Source organism: Bos grunniens, chromosome 1, assembly GCF_055505025.1.
Source record: "Bos grunniens cultivar Pamir isolate PY7600 chromosome 1, Bosgru_T2T1.0, whole genome shotgun sequence".
Taxonomy (NCBI): domain Eukaryota; kingdom Metazoa; phylum Chordata; class Mammalia; order Artiodactyla; family Bovidae; genus Bos; species Bos grunniens.
The window spans coordinates 133217649-133235636 of NC_141165.1; the positions used below are offsets into that span (position 1 = coordinate 133217649).

General features: G+C 38.5%; 2 pseudogenes; one reads left to right on the top strand and one right to left on the bottom strand.

Annotated features, from left to right (window-relative positions):
• Positions 1-3279: 3279 nt before the first annotated feature.
• Positions 3280-3398, bottom strand: LOC147380217 (5S ribosomal RNA; annotated as a pseudogene).
• A 9279-nt stretch (positions 3399-12677) lies between these two features.
• Positions 12678-13122, top strand: LOC147380218 (elongin-B pseudogene; annotated as a pseudogene).
• The last annotated feature ends 4866 nt before the right edge of the window (positions 13123-17988 follow it).

Consider the following 17988-nt stretch of genomic DNA (forward strand, 5'->3'; position numbering starts at 1 on the left):
CTATCTGCTCGCTCTATAATCAAACTGAGAAAACTGACTTTAATAAGAATGCAACATTATCTTTTTCTTCTTGATCTTGATATAGTCAGTATAACAGCATCATATTGAGATGTATACCCAAAAGTCCTGTACATTTGTATAAATTTGTTTCAACATCCCCCTCAGCCTCATCCAACCAACTCTAAAAGAGAAAGATACAAGATTGACCTAATGTTTAGTAAAAAAATATACTCTAAGTGATGCAGATTTTCTTGGCACCAAGAACTAAGAATTATTCTCCTTGTAGTTCTTCAGAAAAGTGAGCACTCATGATGTTGTCATTGAATAGGTCACAGTTTTTCATGATGTTAAGACAAATAAGATAATGTGTTCAGTTCAGTTCAGTTGCTCAGTCATGTTCAACTCTTTGCGACCCCATGGACTGCAGGATGCCAGGCTACTGAATGCTAATATACTAACAGAGACTAAGTTTTCCTTTTCCTCTGCTACTTTCTCTTATGCATATTTGAGTAGGAAATTTCTGAGTTTATGTTCTATCCTTGCATTTTATTTCTAAAAAGTTAGTCAACGTGGAAGGATTTTACTCTTGGTGGTAAATTCCTGAAGATGTGACGAGACGTGAAAGTCACTCAGTCGTGTCTGACTTTGCAACCCCATGGACCATACAGTTTATGGAATTCTCCAGGCCAGAATACTGGAGAGGGTAGTCTTTCCCTTCTCCAGAGGATCTTCCCAAGCCAGGGATTGAAACCAGGTCTCCCACATTGCAGGTGGATTCCTTAATACTGATAATCTTGGAATTGGAGGTGAGGTGTTAACCTATGTGTCATACTCCATGCAACTGAGGATACATTTTAGCAATTCCCATGAATACACAAATTTAAGAAGTTCCCATGAATACACATACTCCCAGCACAAAATGCTTTGGTAAAAGTTTTCCCTTCCAAACCATTATGTTCATTCACAAAATTACATCAGAAACCCTATTGGATTTCAACCCGTTACATATTTACTAATCTTCAGAGCACTGTTCATCAGTGGGAAAGTTTAGAACAGTCCAGCAGTGGCCCAAGAAATAAGTGGCTGAATTGATGTAACTATCACAGTATTTCTGGGCAGAATAAAATCAATCTGTTAAAGATACATGGTGTATTGATTTATTTATTCACCAGATTTAATCTGTCCAAAAAAAATCTTATCAAAGATTCTATCTTTGTAATAAAAAATGACTATATTGTATTCAATCACAGATACCTTGAGTTTATTGGAGTACTGATAATACATAGAAATAATGATTAAAGAAGTATTCATACATAAAATAGACACACATAATGCAGGCAGAAACATGACCCTAATTGACACTAAATAACAGACCCAAGTAACTTGTTACTCAAATAAACATATGCCCTTAGAATGTCTTGGTACTTTCATGAGGGGGAGAGCCTGACTCCCTCCATAATGATGATGTTTCACACAGGTAAAACAACCAGAGCAATGTCTCTTTAAGGCCTCTCCCACCACATGAAATACTCATTCATCCATCAACTCAGGCAGTTTCATGGGGAGAGGCCCACTCTGAAAGAGGGTCAAGGTTTCAGATTATAAAGTTGGAAGGTTGATCATGCTTTGCCTTTTCTTTTGTCCTCTCATCCTATTAATTCAAATTTTTCACAAAAAGTGGCAGTAATTAGAACTGCTTTGGACTACCACCAAGATTTTCTATCAGATTTCTTTCCTGTTTATGTTTGAGTTACTCAGAAGTTATCTGTGTGCCCTTTGGACATGTAGGACCTATTTTTTTAAACTCCCTCTGTACAAAGAATGTAATCTCAGCTTTCTGGGCTCTGGATTATATCATTGTATTTCTCTGTTTCAACTGAGAAATCTGAGAGTAAAGAGTGAAAGTAGCAATTCATCATAATAATTCCCTCTTCCCAATTAAAAAAAAAATCTTCGTTTAAAAGGCTTCATTGCCTAAGGTTGAATATATACTGCCTAATTAGCTTCAGTTCATCAAAATGAAGCTTTATCTATAAATTATCTTCTTATGAAATGATTATGGGGTTGTTTCTGATGTGATAATTTTCACTTCTTTTTGACGTTGCATTTGGGTCATTAATAGGAGAATCATTGATTGGAAAATAAAGCAATCAGTTGTTATTGATTGAGAATTATAAGAACATCTAGGAAATTAATTGGCTGCTGATTATTGTGTATGGATACACTGGACAGGTTTATAAATTATTTTATCTACCAAATGGAATTTTAGCTTTCTAAACAACTTATGATCCTTTCTAGATATTCTTGGACAATTATGTTGTCTGTGATTTTTTTGTTATTTCAAGCAAATTATGAGAAAGAGATCATTACTTCAGAAAAGAAATAAATATAATTTTCTTATCTTTTGCTTCTTATTTCTGAAGATAAGCTTTATTGTATTACTAGAACTAAAAACTTTCAGTTGTGATTTCGGGATAGGAGCTTTTATATTATGCTGTTGTTTAATCGCTAAACTGTCTGACCCTTTGTCACCCCATGGACTGCAGTACTCCAGGATTCCCTCTCCTTCACTTTCTCCAGGAGTTTGCTCAAACTCATTTCCATGATACTATACAATCATCTCATCCTTTGTCGCCCTCTTCTCCTCCTGCCCTCAATCTTTGCCAGCATCAGGGTCTTTTTCAATGAGTCAGGATCTCTCTAATAATTTACAAAATTTGGGCATCATCTAACAGGTATTTCTCAACACAGAAAAGGCAAATGCAGAGAAGTAATTTGCTCACAAAGCTCATGACTCAATCAGCATAAGAAATTTGTCTTATGTCTAATGTTTAGTATCTTACCTAATATATTAACAGAATTGGTTTTTGGCTTTATAATCTTGATATTTCATGGCGAATTTTACCTGTGCTTGAGGTCTTTTTAGATTAATTAGAGTTTTTAGGTTCTTTTTTTTTTCTTTTACCTTTTTTTGAAGACTTACAGGACATTTTCATATGTACATTGTATACATTGTTGGTCAAGTATTTCCTATTTAAACAATTCATAAATGACTTTGCACGCATGCTGTCGCTTTGGTCGCATCCAACTCTGTGTGACCCTATGGGCTGTAGCCCGTTTCAGGCTCCTCTCTCTGTCCCTGGGATTCTCTAGGCAAGAATACTGGAGTGGGTTGCCATTTCCTCCTCCAAGGGATCTTCCCAGCCTAGGGATCAAATCCACTTCTCTTATGTCTCCTGCATTGGCAGGCGGATTGTTTACCACTAGTGCCACCCGGGAAGCCCAAAGCACCTGATATTTCCAGACAGTCTCCCATCCAAGTACTAACCAGGCCCAAACCTGCTTAACTTCCTAGGTCAGACACGGTTGGGTGCATTCAGGGTGGTATGGCCATAGACACATGACTTTGGGCAATTAAAAAAACAAAACAGCAACAAAAAATTATTTCAAATTTGGAAACAGTAATAGCACATATTTTGAGGATGCAGGAGAACTGCAATTTTTAACTAAAGAACATTTGTAGTTACAGAAACTGCTGACAAACTTCACTAAGCTTTAATTTTGTGGATTTACTTTACAAACTGGGAAATTTGAAAGTAACCCTTTCTATTAAACAGTAGATTTCCTAATATATTCTATTCTTGTAAGCTTCATCCCCTCCCCCCCCCCACTTAATCATTATTAGATTCCCCTCCCTCAATTCAAACCCATTTCCTGTTCCTTGAATAAGTTAAACTCAATTTTCTTGTGTTTTTTGGTTTAAATCCACTGCTGCACTTTCTTCATGATTTTAAGAGAGTAAAATAGTTATTCAGGAAAAGTTTTTCAGTTGCCTTGCAGACACAAAGTGGCAATATGTTTTACAGAGACTAAATATATCATTATAAGATAGAAAGAAAAGATTACATCAGATCAATAAGATGTGTGTCAGGGACAAATATCATATCACTTGTTGACAGTCATTTCCATTTCTTCTGAAAGGATCTTGTTGTATGCCACAACACTGTTTTTGATCTTGAAAATGAAATCAGCCAGCAAGTCCTATATGTTTTTTGTAACATTTCTTTTTTTTTATTTTTTTAAATTTTATTTTATTTTTAAACTTTACATAATGGTATTAGTTTTGCCAAATATCAAAATGAATCCGCCACAGGTATACATGTGTTTCCCATCCTGAACCCTCCTCCCTCCTCCCTCCCCATACCATCCCTCTAGGTCGTCCCAGTGCACCAGCCCCAAGCATCCAGTATCATGCATTGAACCTGGACTGGCATCTCGTTTCATACATGATATTTTACATGTTTCAATGCCATTCTCCCAAATCTTCCCACCCTCTCCCTCTCCCATAGAGTCCATAGACTGTAAAATAAGTTTATGCTTAGAATTTCTAAACTAATCTCTACCTATTGTGTATCTCAGAAGATACATTATATAGCCTTTCCAAATGATCATCACATGCTGCTGCTAAGTCACTTCAGTCGTGTCCGGCTCTGTGCGACCCCATAGACGGCAGCCCACCAGGCTCCCCGGTCCCTGGGATTCTCCAGGCAAGAACACTGGAATGGGTTGCCATTTCCTTCTCCAATGCATGAAAGTGAAAAGTGAAAGGGAAGTCGCTCAGTTGTGTCCGACTCCTCGTGACCCCATGGACTGCAGCCCACCAGGCTCCTCCGTCCATGGGATTTTCCAGGCAAGAGTATTGGAGTGGGGTGCCATCGCCTTCTCCAGACCACCACATATATATTATTAAAATCATGTAGTTTTCTCAGAATCATTTAGAGGACAATTTTGTGGAGAGTATTTAAGAAGAATAGTTAGAGCACTATGAAACAATGAAAATATAACTGTTCTCCCAACGATCTTTTTGTGAAGTAAATACATGATACTGTCCCTTAAGAGGAAATACCATGAAAAAACTTTTAATAATCAATGTTCTGTGATGTATATTCATTCATTATAAACTGTAAATAATGTGTATGGTCACAATGTGTATGATTTCTAAAAGCTTCCATTTTCATAGCCATTCAAGCCAAATTTTCCCTGCTTTCTCATTTCATAAATGCGTAAAGAAAAAAAAATACCTACATAGCTTCATGTTTATCAAAATTCAAAGGACTCATCTGCAAGGTGTTGAGATTGTAACAGTTTCTTTATACTTAATAGTTTTTGTAGCAGCTAATGAGTTAATAAATGTCACAGATTTTTAGAGCAGTGTCTCAACTAGACTAGATGATCAAACACTTTAAATAAGGCCATGACATAACACTCCTTTTAGAAAACTGATGGGCATACAAGATGAGAAATGTTTATAACAACCACTCTGACATACCCTTATGTACATATTACTACTAATGGTAATCATTTTGTACCACTGTTCAATAAACAATTTCATATCGATTTTAGGACTTCAAAAACAGTACGAAGAAAAGAAGCTTGGAGAAGTTAAGAAACTTGCTTAACTTAGCACAACCTTTGAGAAGAAAGCTGGGACCACTGCCCATTTCCTGATGTCAAGTCCAAGGCTCCTTTACTCACAGCATTCTGCTTCCCAGGTAAATTGTATGACCAAGAGAGGAATATGTGAAAACCAGACTTTTTTCCTTCACTTTTTACTTCTACAATCTGGGAAAGACAAAATGAGTTTTTATGTGAGGTGCAATTTGCCTTAAATTTTGAGTTTAATAATCTAGAATTAGAGAACAATCATTTTGAATAATAAAACTCAAATATTGAAAGGATCCCAAAAGATGCTAGGTTAAAATGTCAATGTGAAAAAGAAACCATTAAGGATCATTGAATAGAAAAGGATGTTGCAGTGAGACCAAATTTAGCTGAAGTCAGATCCCAGTCATCTTTATACCTTCATTTTCATTGTCCCAGAATATTACTGTCACTCTGCATGTGAATTAATAAATGAAAATCTTGCTGGATTCATTTCCATCTGTTTAGATAATACTATCCAAAGATAATATTGCAAAAGTTTTGGAGTAAAGTAACCCATTACGCTTCCAAATTCAAAATTTTAAAAATCAAAATAGAAAAAAAATGTCGAAGATGAATAAGACTGCACAGAATTTTAGCTTAATCAAACTGAAGGAATAAAACAATTATCTTGATAGTATGTCCCAAGTCATTCATTAAAACATTGGCTGATTTGGAAGATATGCCTTCATGCATGCTAAGTTGCTTCAGTAACGTCCTACTCTTTGTGACCCTATGGATTGTAGACCACCAGGCTCCTCTGTCCATGGATTCTCTATCAAGAATACTGGAGTGGGTTGCCATGCCCTCCTCCAGGGGATCTTCCTGACCAGGGATCGAACACACTTCTCCTGTGGCCCCTGCATTGCAGGCTGATTCTTTACTCCTGAGCCACCAGGGAAGCCCCTTTGGAAGGTATAATTCCTCTCAACTTTTCAAGGAAAATGGTTTCTCCTACAGCGTCTGTCTACAACGCAGGAGACCTGGGTTTGATCCTTGGGTCGGGAAGATTCCCTGGAGAAGGAAATGGCAACCCACTCCAGTACTCTTGCCTAGAAAATGCCATGGACGGAGGAGCCTGGTGTCCATGGGGTCGCAAAGAGTCGGACATGACTGAGCGACTTCAAGCACTTATATATGAAACAGGAAGAATAGAATAACTAACTCTCCTAAGGAGAAACTTTAATTATACTTTTCACTTGTGTTTATGCTTTATCTAGTCTTCTTTTCCCCAAAGTAACCTTTCACTTCTACTAGTGACTTCTCTGTGCCTCTCAAGTAGCAGGTGCTCATAAAAGGATTACCTAAGTAAATTGCTTAATGCACAGTTTTAGGTATAAGTACCACAAGAAGAAAGACAGGGTGAAGGATGTTGACAAATCTGACATGGCTGTGGATGTGAGAATCATTCTATTCTGACATTTAATCAAACCAATCATCTGCCTTTTTCCTAAATGGTGGTGTCAGACCAGTGACTGATATATCTGTACCTATGCTGAGAATGCTTCTTTGTAGGTGAACTACATTAGGTTTAAGAATTAACACTAGAATACCAGAATGTCTGGACTGCCAAGTTGGAGCTGCAGATTAAAATTTCAATGCTGATTTTTTAAATGAATATTCAACTATGTCTAAAGGACAGAAAAGAATTAATGTTACAAAGATATGCATATATATATATATAATATTTATATTGTTGTTCAGTCACTAAGTCATATCTGACTCTTTGTGACCCCATGACTTCAGTATGCCAGGCTTCCCTGTCCTTCACACTCTCCCAGAGTTTGCTCCAACACTGGTCCATTGAGTCGGTGAGGCCATCCAACCATCTCATTCTGTTGCCCCCTTCTCCTCTTGCCCTCAATAAGTGAAAAAAGTGAAGTGAAAGTCATTCAATCATGTCTGACTCTTCACGACCCCATGGACTCTGAAGTCCACGGGATTCTCCAGGCCAGAATTCTGGATTAGGTAGCCTTTCCCTTCTCCAGTGGATCATCCCAACCCAGGGATTGAACCCAGGTCTCCCACATGGCAGGTGGATGCTTTACCAGCTGAGCCACAAGGGAAGCTCAGGAATACTGGAGTGGGTAGCCTATCCCTTCTGCAGTGGATCTTCCTGACCTAGGAATCAAACCAGGGTCTCCTGCATTGCAGGTAGATTCTTTACCAACTGAATTATCAGGGAAGCCCCCTCATGTCCTAAATATATATATATATATATATAAGTTTTCAGGGTTGACAATTTATCTGTGGCTTTTGACTTATCTGAAATACAGTATTAAAATAGAAAGTCCATGTACCAACATCTGTGAGGGTCATTTCCTTTAACCATTCAATTATTGACTATATTCCCTATTATGCTGCAAGATTTTGCCCCTCATGCTACATTCAGTACCTAATAGACTCCTTGGCACATAGTAGGCCCTTGGAATATTATTACATTATTAAATTAATCTTTGAGAAGTCGATAATTTTTATTTTATCCCTATTATTTATCAGTGGTGGAAGAATGCATCTCTCATCCTTGTTAACTTGGTTAAACATTCTTTCTGTTGGTTACAAACTGAGAGATTGAAAAGAGAGAGTAGGAACAAAGGTTGAGTAAAGTTTAAAAGTATAGAAATTCAAATTCACTTTATAGTAACAGTCAAAAATGTTTGTTCTACTGAGGGAAACTATCATCCTCATGTAGGAAAGGCATAAAATTAACTTAAACACTAACATTTCTATAAAAACTAAATTACTTTGAAGTCTAATGGGATCTTAAGCAAATAGACTTACAAATTTAAAATGAATCATTTAATACACTTGTAGTCAAACTGGGAGATATCAGTATAGAGATGAGAGGATATAGTTAAGTCTATTTGTGATTCCCTGTATCTCAGATGGTAAAGACCTGCCTACAATGCAGGAGACTCAGGTTTGATCCCTGGGTTGGGAAGATCCTCTGGAAAAGGGCATGGCAATCCACTCCAGTATTCTTGCCTGGAGAACCCCATGGACAGAGGAGCCTGGTGGGCTACAGTTCATGGGGTCACAAAGAGTTGGACATGGCTGAGCAACTGACAGCACTATTATTGCATAGTGATCCTTCCCTGGGTCAGGAAGATCCCCTGGAGAAGGGAAGGAAAAGGGATGAACATTTTAAAAATTATATTAATAGAAAATGTGTAGCACCATGGATAAGAATACAGACTGGTGCTCAGACGGCTAAGGTTCTATCTCCAACAAGACTGTTTAATCTCTGCACCCTGAGGCAATAACTCACTTAACTTCTCTGTGACATAGCTTCATCCCCTATAAACTGGGTAACAGTGACAGTATTTATCACATAGGGTTATTATGAGGAACACATAAATGAGTAATTTATGTATATATTTAAATGTATGCATTGCACATCAAGTTTTTAAAAAATACAATAATCAACATCATGATCAGATCAGTTCAATGGATTGTCAGCAGTGTGTGTGCAGCTAAATAACCTAATGAATTAAGAAGTTCTTTTGAAATCTCTATTGCCTTCACAGTATCTTTTGTTAAAATTATATTTAGTGAAATACATATAGATATGCCCAACACCTATGCATATTGCATTGAGTTATGTATAGGTAATACAGTCTATCTCATACATGATTATAAAACATACATAAATATTTAACTCAAATTATATAATCTTATGCAAATACATTATCAAAGGTAAATGTTTATTTCCAGTGTTAAAATTTTATTCCCCATAAGAAAAATCTTCCAAGGCAAAAATGAGTTACTTATGTTAGTTTTTGCCATGAGAATTACTACTCTTTATAATTATCTGTGAATTACAATAATAAACAAGCCACCATTATGCATGTTTTAAAATCTCATACAATCTCATCACATACTCGCTTTGAATTTAAAGAAGCAGTTCATTTTGTGCCTGACTGCTGTAACAAATGCCAGCCATGGAGAGGAAAAAAAATTGCCAGCTTTTATCGGTAGCTATCAATCTTTCTTCATACTTGTCTTCAAAACTATAACTTGATGAGAAAAATAAAGCTATTAAGAGTTGAAAAATTGAGTTAACTCCAGGATCTAAATTTAGGAGATGTAGAATCGGGTTTTTACTGCATTGATATTGACAGATATTTCCGTGAGTGCCTAAGGACAACATTCTGGTTTTTCTGAGCACATAAATGATGGCTGAATAAAAACTCTAAACAGGAAGCATGTAGAGCGTCCATAGCAACTTGTGTTTAGAATAGAAAAAAGATTCTCAAGTTACATCTTGGGTTTTTACATATGAATCATAGTTTTTTCAGCAATGGTAGTATGCTGGTGAAAAGGACAACAGATACAGTTTTTTAATTAGGATATCAACCACAGGAGCCAGTAACAAAAAGACACTGAAGTAGGAATCTGGAAATACGGATTTGGATCACAGCTCCTCTTCTAGGAAGGTTGTGACCCTTCTGTGCTTTTGGAGTAAAATAGAATTTTATTTTTTGGAATAGTGAGAATTGACTACTATTTTCAAGATAATCTGCGACTTGAAAATGGAAATGTTAAAAATGCATATTGTATATTTAAATGCCAGCTTATGAAACTCTAACTCTACACTAGTTTTACCTGGTATTCTTCTACTTCTTGTCTTTCACGGGCCACCAATACACAGCTGTCTCACCCTTTCTCTTCTCATTACTCTTACTTTATCATAACCTAAAACACCTTCTTTTTCCAGTATGTGGGGCCTGAGATGGCGCAATGGAAGAAGAGCACAGAGGAAAGTCATGGCTCCCATCTCTGTTGTCCTACGCAGCAGCTGGGGTGCAACACTGGTCTCCTTAGTGCATTCCCCCTCCATTTATCTCGCCCAAATCTTTGCAAGTATTCTCTAGGATAACCTAGAGTTAAGTGACACTATGGAATTTAATCTTTCCTTCAGTGGTATTTATGTTGTTTAAAAAAGAGAAAGATTTAGAAGTAGCTTGCATGTTTCTAAAAAACATATTTTTCATTACTTACAGAAGCAATGTTTCAAAACTCTCAAAGAGTGCACTTGGAAGATAAGATATGAGATATAAAGAATACTACTACCAGAGTTAGCCATAGGCAAGAGAAACACAAGGCAAAAATAACAGTTGGTGGCAGAAGAAATTCAGCCACAAACTCAAATTGGGCAAAGATAGTGTTCCTGGGGATACAAAGCAGGAGATTTTTCTCTGCCGTTGAAGGCTCACACTCACAGGGTAAATGCAGGGAGAAGAACAGGCATATCAAAGATTCAGGAAGAAACTTAGATATATCCTTAGACTAAAAGGACTACAGGAGCGCATTCTTAACTGCAGAACTTCTGAGATAAGGAAAGAAGAATTGTCAAGCTCACTTGACAGCAAGTGGAGGCAGTGAGAAAGGTGTGGAATTGTGCAGATCTATGACTCAAGAGATATGAGATTGGTACACCAAGTGGGAAAAAATAAGTGCAAAACAGAATCTTTTGCAGAATCATTTCTTTTGATAGAATTTAAGTGTAAAATCTTATTAAGAGAGTAAAATATCTCAATAAAATCTTGCTTCAATAGGTTCTGTCAGCTTACCTATAATGCAATTGCTATATTTATGAATAGCAATATTACTATGAGAATATGCATTGAAGCAAATGTGAAGAATTGCTTTTTCCATAACTCACAAAACCCACAACCTCTTGTTGTAGTGTCTATTTGATGCATAATTCCTTTAAATTTTATAATTCCATTTTTGAATGATGTTTTTCCTAGCACAAAATATGGGCTTTCCAGGTGATGCTAGTGGTAAAGAACCTGACTGCCAGTGCAGAAGACATAAGAGACGTGGGTTTACTCCCTGAGTTGGGAAGATTCCCTGGAAGAGGGCATGGCAACCCACTCTAGGATTCTTGCCTGGAGAATCCCACGGACAGAGGAGCCTGGTGGGCTACAGTCCATGGGGTTGCAAACAGTTGGACATGACTGAACGACTTAGCAGCAGAGGCATATATCAAATGCATTTAAAAGTTAATCCTTAAAAAAAACTTGAAATATAATAAAAAGTACATGGTTCTTCTCCATATAAATACTCCTGTGTTTTGGGAAGAATTTTATGATTATTCTTAGGTGCCTGTGGTGGGAGGGAGGAGGGGAGAGTAAGAAAAAGTTTTATATTGAGCCAAACTAAGTAAAAAAAAAAAAAAGAAAATAATTACTGAAAACTTACATGTGATCAAATGTTTTATGCATGTATGTAAAATACATATGTGAACATATTTCTTAAAATATTAAATTATATTAAAATATCTTAAAAGTTATATTTCTCAAGCATCTAGGTAAAAGACGAGTGAATTAATTAACAAATCTCTTGTTAGGGCTCAGAACAGTCTTTGTTTCTCAGAATGTGTCTGGAAAAAATATTTGTTACATAAACTATCATATCCCCTGTATCATAATTAAATTTACAAGATTAATAAATTATTTCTTTCAAAGATATATATTGGATGCCTACTATGAGCGAGGGATTTAAAATGAAACAAAATATTTCAAAATCCATGCCCTTGTGAAGCTTATATTCCACTGCCAGAGAAATAATATTAAAAAAAAAGTTAAATATATAATGTGTTATTTGGTAATACATTCATGTCCAACTCTTTGCAACCCCAGGGACTGTAGCCTACCAGTCTCCTCAGTTCATGGACTTTTCCAGACAAGAGTACTGGAGTGGGTTGCCATTTCCTTCTCCAGGGGATCTTCCCGACCCAGGGATCGAACCCGGGTCTCCTGCACTACATTCACGGATAAAAATAAATTAGGGGGAGTAGTAGAGAATACTGGGATTGTTGCAATTTAATACAGGGTGGAAATGGCAAAATACATATTAACCCTCTTTCCTGGGACTGGTAGCACTAGCTTCTTGCTTCCAGGCAAGTAGAATTAACTCGGGCTATCGTTGTAGTGAGACGTTTCCCTCGAGTGTATCTAATTTGTGTTTGGACTCTGTGTTATTCAATATTTAATTTATTCCTAAGTAATAATTTGGCTTAGACTATTCAGCCTAAACAACATGACACTGTGAAGGTGGTTTTTTCTTTCATTCTATTTTCCTTTAAGAGTAACTGTGAGGTGAGCGGGCGCGGGAGCAGGGGCGCCGGGCCGGGCCCGGGTCGGGGCCGGGGCCGGGGCCGCGGGGCCGCGCGGGGGAGGGGTGGGGGCCCGGCTCCGCGCTCACGCCGGCCCGCCGCCCCCAGGACGTGTTCCTCATGATCCGGCGCCACAAGACCACCATCTTCACGGACGCCAAGGAGTCGAGCACCGTGTTCGAGCTGAAGCGCATCGTCGAGGATATCCTCAAGCGGCCGCCGGATGAGCAGCGGCTGTACAAGGAGGACCAGCTTCTGGATGACGGCAAGACGTTGGGCGAGTGTGGCTTCACCAGCCAGACAGCACGGCCTCAGGCCCCGGCCACTGTGGGGCTAGCCTTCAGGGCAGATGAGGCATTCAAGGCCCTGCGCATCGAGCCTTTCTCTAGCCCACCTGAGCTGCCGGACGTGATGAAGCCACAGGACTCAGGAAGCAGCGCCAACGAACAGGCTGTGCAGTGAGAGGCCTCCCCCAACTGTCCCCTCAATAAAAGATTTGGGTGTCCAAAAAAAAAAAAGAGTAACTGTGAGCATAGTGAAAGTGAAATGAAATCGCTCAGTCGTGTCCGACTCTTTGCGACCCCATAGACTGTAGCCTACCAGGCTCCTCTGTCCATGGGATTTTCCAGGCAATAGTACTGGAGCTGCTGTAAAACACCAGATGGAAAAGGAAAGCATCCGACACCATCTTTTCTTCATCTGCATTGCTGTGGCACTCAGTTTCTCAGTGCACACAGGAACTTGAAAATTCCAACCTTCAGATGTAGTCACACGTATTCTCTGCTGACTACTACAGATTTGCCTTCAAATGAACCACAGGAATGTTTATTTCTTACTAATCAACACCAGCCTCTCTTGTAATGTGTTGTTTTGTTTTCACATATAGGCTAGCAGCATTGGTCCCAAATTTTAGCCTTAGCTGGCATGCTATTTCCCTACGGGAGTTTTAAAATCGTTATATTAATTGTTTCTAACTCTTGTCAAAGGCTATGGGGGAAAAAAAATCTTCTTCCGGAGTCTTGAGAAAATGACAATCCAGAATCTGTTTATACTGATGATACTTTTAATGAGTTGGCCCAACTTTCTTATTACGCACATTATCACATGTCACACCACCTTAACTGACATGGTTGTTTAGTTGCTAAGTCATGTCCAGCTCTTTTCCAACCCCTGGACTGTAGCCCACCAAGGCTCCTCTGTCCATGGGGTTTCCCAGGCAAGAATACTGGAGTGGGTTGCCATTTCCTTCTCCAAGGACTCTTCTCAATGAGGGAATCCCTTGATCTTCCCAATGTGGGATCCCTCTAGGGATCCAACCCATGTCACCTTCTTGGCAGGTGGATTCTTCAAAACTGAGCCACCTGGGAAGCCCATTTAAGAGACATACCTTCTAATCAATTGTGATACAAAGGTCTTCTCCCAGCAATCTAAGATTATAGTCAAATTCAAAATAAGTCAGGCAAACTTTTGGAAAATGATCCATTTCCATGACAGAAGGTCATGAAATCTGCCATCAGTATCGTACCATAGGCATAATCCCTGACGCTTCTGATCAAATACATTTTCACATACTGAGACACAGGGAAGTCATTTGGGATTACACATGAGGTGACTTAAAATTTATGCTATATTTAGCCAGTTTGTGGCCTATCAAGCCTACATAGTACATCTGCTTTGATTATTAAAGAAAAGTACACATTGACCAAAAGTAAAGGATTATCCATCTTAAAAATAAAGATTAAATGCCTCTCCCTATGATACCAATGTTGGTCTTCCTTTGATGACAAGACTCACTTTGCGTGTGTCAAGGACACGCTGACTTGCTGGCTACATGCTGGAATGTTTTGTTTTGTTTTCTGAAACCTTGGAGACATGAAGCCTTGACTAGTTTAATGTTTTTAGTTCTCATAAGATATAAAACTGTATGGATTATCCAGCTTCTCTGGAGCAGCTTCTGAGAGTAATCTGGGAAGGGGGTTTCTGGTCCAGTCCTTGGTTTGGCTCAAACAAAACTCTTTTCTATTCTAATTATTGATTGTTTATTGATTAATTTCATAGACACATCAGAAAATATTATAACATATAATATATATGGTATATAATTATAATAATTAATATTCATCTAATTTTAAAGAACTTTATGTGACTAAGCAATAAGATGTGAAATTATCCCCACCCCAAAAAGAGGAAGAGAAGAGAATGCAAGCTTGATAATGGTGAGGGTTTTGTTTAAGAAATTCACCATGAACAATGTCTCATACTCAACAGGTGCTCAAATTTGCTTGATAAATAAATGAATAAATGGCACCTATGTCAAATAAATCTATGTAGATCAAGGTCATACCCTTGAAAATTAAGGGATCATCATTTTTCTATAGAAAGAAAATGGTTATCAAAGAAACTAATCCAAAAAGTATAATTTCAAAAAGTTAGCTTATAGAAAGAGCTTCATCAAATGTTTGTGAAATAAAACAGTTCAGTTCAGTCCCTCGATTATGTCCTACTCATTGTGACCCTGTAGACTGCAGCACAGCATGCCAGGCTTCCCTGTCCATAACCAAATACGGAAGCTTACTCAAACTTATGTCCGTTGAATCAGTGATGCCATCCAACCATCCATTCCTCTTGTCCCCTTCTCCTTCAGCTTTCAATCTTTCCCAGCATCAGGGTCTTTTCCAAAGAGTCAGCTCTTTGCATCAGGTGGCCAGAGTATTGGAGTTTTAGCTTCAGCATCAGTCCTTCCAATGAATATTCAGGACTGATTTCCTTTAGGATAGGACTCGTTGGATCTCCTTGCTGTCCAAGGGACTCTCAAGAGTTTTCTCTAACACCACGTCAAAAGCATGAGTTCTTCGGCACTCACCTTTCTTTATACTCCAATTATTATATCCATGCATGACTACTGGAAAATCCAAAGCTTTGACTAGATGGACTTTGTTGGCAAAGTAATGTCTCTGCTTTTTAATATGCTGTCTGGGTTGGTCATAACTTTTATTCCAAGGAGCAAGTGTCTTTTAATTTCATGGCTGCAGTCATTATCTGCAGTGATTTTGAAGCCCCGAAAAATAAAGTCTGACACTGTTTCCACTGTTTCCCCTTCTATTTGCCATGAAGTGATGGCACCGGATGCCATGATCTTAGTTTTCTGAATGTTGAGCTTTAAGCCAACTTTTTCACTTTCCTCTTTCACTTTCATCAAGAAGCTCTTTAGATCTTCTTCACTTTCTGTCACAAGGGTGGTGTCATCTACATATCTGAGGTTATTGATATTTCCCCCAGCAATCTTGATTCCAGTTTTTGCTTAATCCGGCTCAGCATTTCTCATAATGTACTCTGCATAGAAGTTAAATAAACAGGGTGACAATATACAGCCTTGACATACTCCTTTTCCTATTTGGAACCAGTCTGTTTCCCCATGTCCAGTTCTAACTGTTGCTTCCTGACCTGCATGCAGATTTCTCAGGAGGCAGGTCAGGTGGTCTGGTATTCCCATCTCTTAAAGAATTTTCCACAGTTTATTGTGATCCACACAGTCAAAGGCTTTGTCATAGTCAATAAAGCAGAAGTAGATGTTTTTATGGAACTCTCTTGCTTTTTCAATGATCCAAGAGATATTGGCAATTTGATCTCTGGTTCCTCTGCCTTTTCTAAATCCACCATGAACATCTGGAGGTTCATGGTTCAGGTAGTGTTGAAGCCTGGCTTGGAGAATTTTGAGCATTACTTTACTAGTGTGTGAGATGAGTGCAATTGAGTGATAGTTTGAGAATTTTTTGACATTGCCTTTCTTTGGGATTGGAATGAAAACTGACCTTTTCCAGTCCTGTGGCCACTGCTGAGTTTTCCAAATTTGTGGGCATATTGAGTGCAGCACTTTCACAGCATCATCTTTCAGGATTTGAAATAGCTCAACTGAAATTCCATCACCTCCACTAGCTTTGTTCATAGTGATGCTTCCTAAGGCCCACTTGGCTTCACATTCCAGAATGTCTGGCTTTATGTGAGTGATCACACCATCGTGGTTATCTGGGTCATGAAGATCTTTTTTGGATAGTTTTTCTGTATATTCTTGCCATCTCCTCTTAATATCTTCTGCTTCTGTTAGGTCCATGCCATTTCTGTCCTTTGTTGTGCCCATCTTTGCCTGAAATCTTCCCTTGGTATCTCTAATTTTCTTGAAGAGATCTTTAGTCTTTCCCATTCTATTGTTTTCCTTTATTTCTTTGCATGGATCACTGAGGAAGGCTTGCTAATCTCCCCTTGCTCTTCACTGGAACTCTGCATTTGGGTATATCTTTCCTTTTCTCCTTTGCCTTTCGCATCTTTTCTTTTTTCATCTCTTTGTAAGGCCTCATCAGATGACCATTTTGCCTTTTTGCATTTCTTTTTCTTGGAAATGGTATTGATCACTGCTTCTTGTCAAGAAGCTCCATCCATAGTTGTTCGGGCACTCTGTCTATCAGATCTAATCCTTTGAATCTATTTGTCACTTCCACTGTATAATCATAAGGGATTTGATTTAGGTCATACCTGAATGGTCTAGTGGCCTAATGGTCAGTCTGATTACATGGACCACAGCCTTGTCTAACTCAGTGAAACTAAGATCCATACTGTGTAGGACCACCCAAGATGGATGGGTTATGGTGGATTTCTGACAAAATGTGGTCCACTGGAGAAGGGAATGGCAAACCACTTCAGTACTTTTGCCTTGAGAACCCCATGAACAGTATGAAAAGGCAAAAATATAGGACACTGAAAGATGAACTCCCCAGGTCCATAGGTGCCCGATATGTTACTGGAGATCACTGGAGAAATAACTCCAGAATGAAAGAAGAGGGGGAGCCAAAGCAAAAACAACACCCAGTTGTTGATGTGACTGGTGATGGAAGTAAAGTCTGATGCTATAAAGAGGAATATTGCATAGGAACCTGGAATGCTAGGTCCATCAATCAAGGCAAATTGGAAGTGGTCAAACAGGAGACGGCAAGATTAAACATTGACATTTTAGGAATTAGCTAACTAAAATGGACTGGAATGGGTGAATTTAACTCAGATGACCATTATGTCTACTACATGGGCAAGAATTCCTTAGAAGAAATGGAGTAGCCCTCATAGTCAACAATAGAGTCCGAAATGCAGTACTTGGATGCAATCGCAAAAATGACAGAATGATCTCTGTTTCCAAGGTAACCCATTCAATAACATAGCAATCCAAAATCTATGCCCTGGCCAGTAATGCTGAAGAAGCTGAAATTGAACAGTTCTATGGTGGCTCAGAGGTTAAAGCATCTGCCTGTAATGCAGGAGACCCGGGTTTTCAATCCCTAGGTCGGGAAGATCCCCTGGAGAAGGAAATGGCAACCCACTCCAGTACTCTTGCAGAA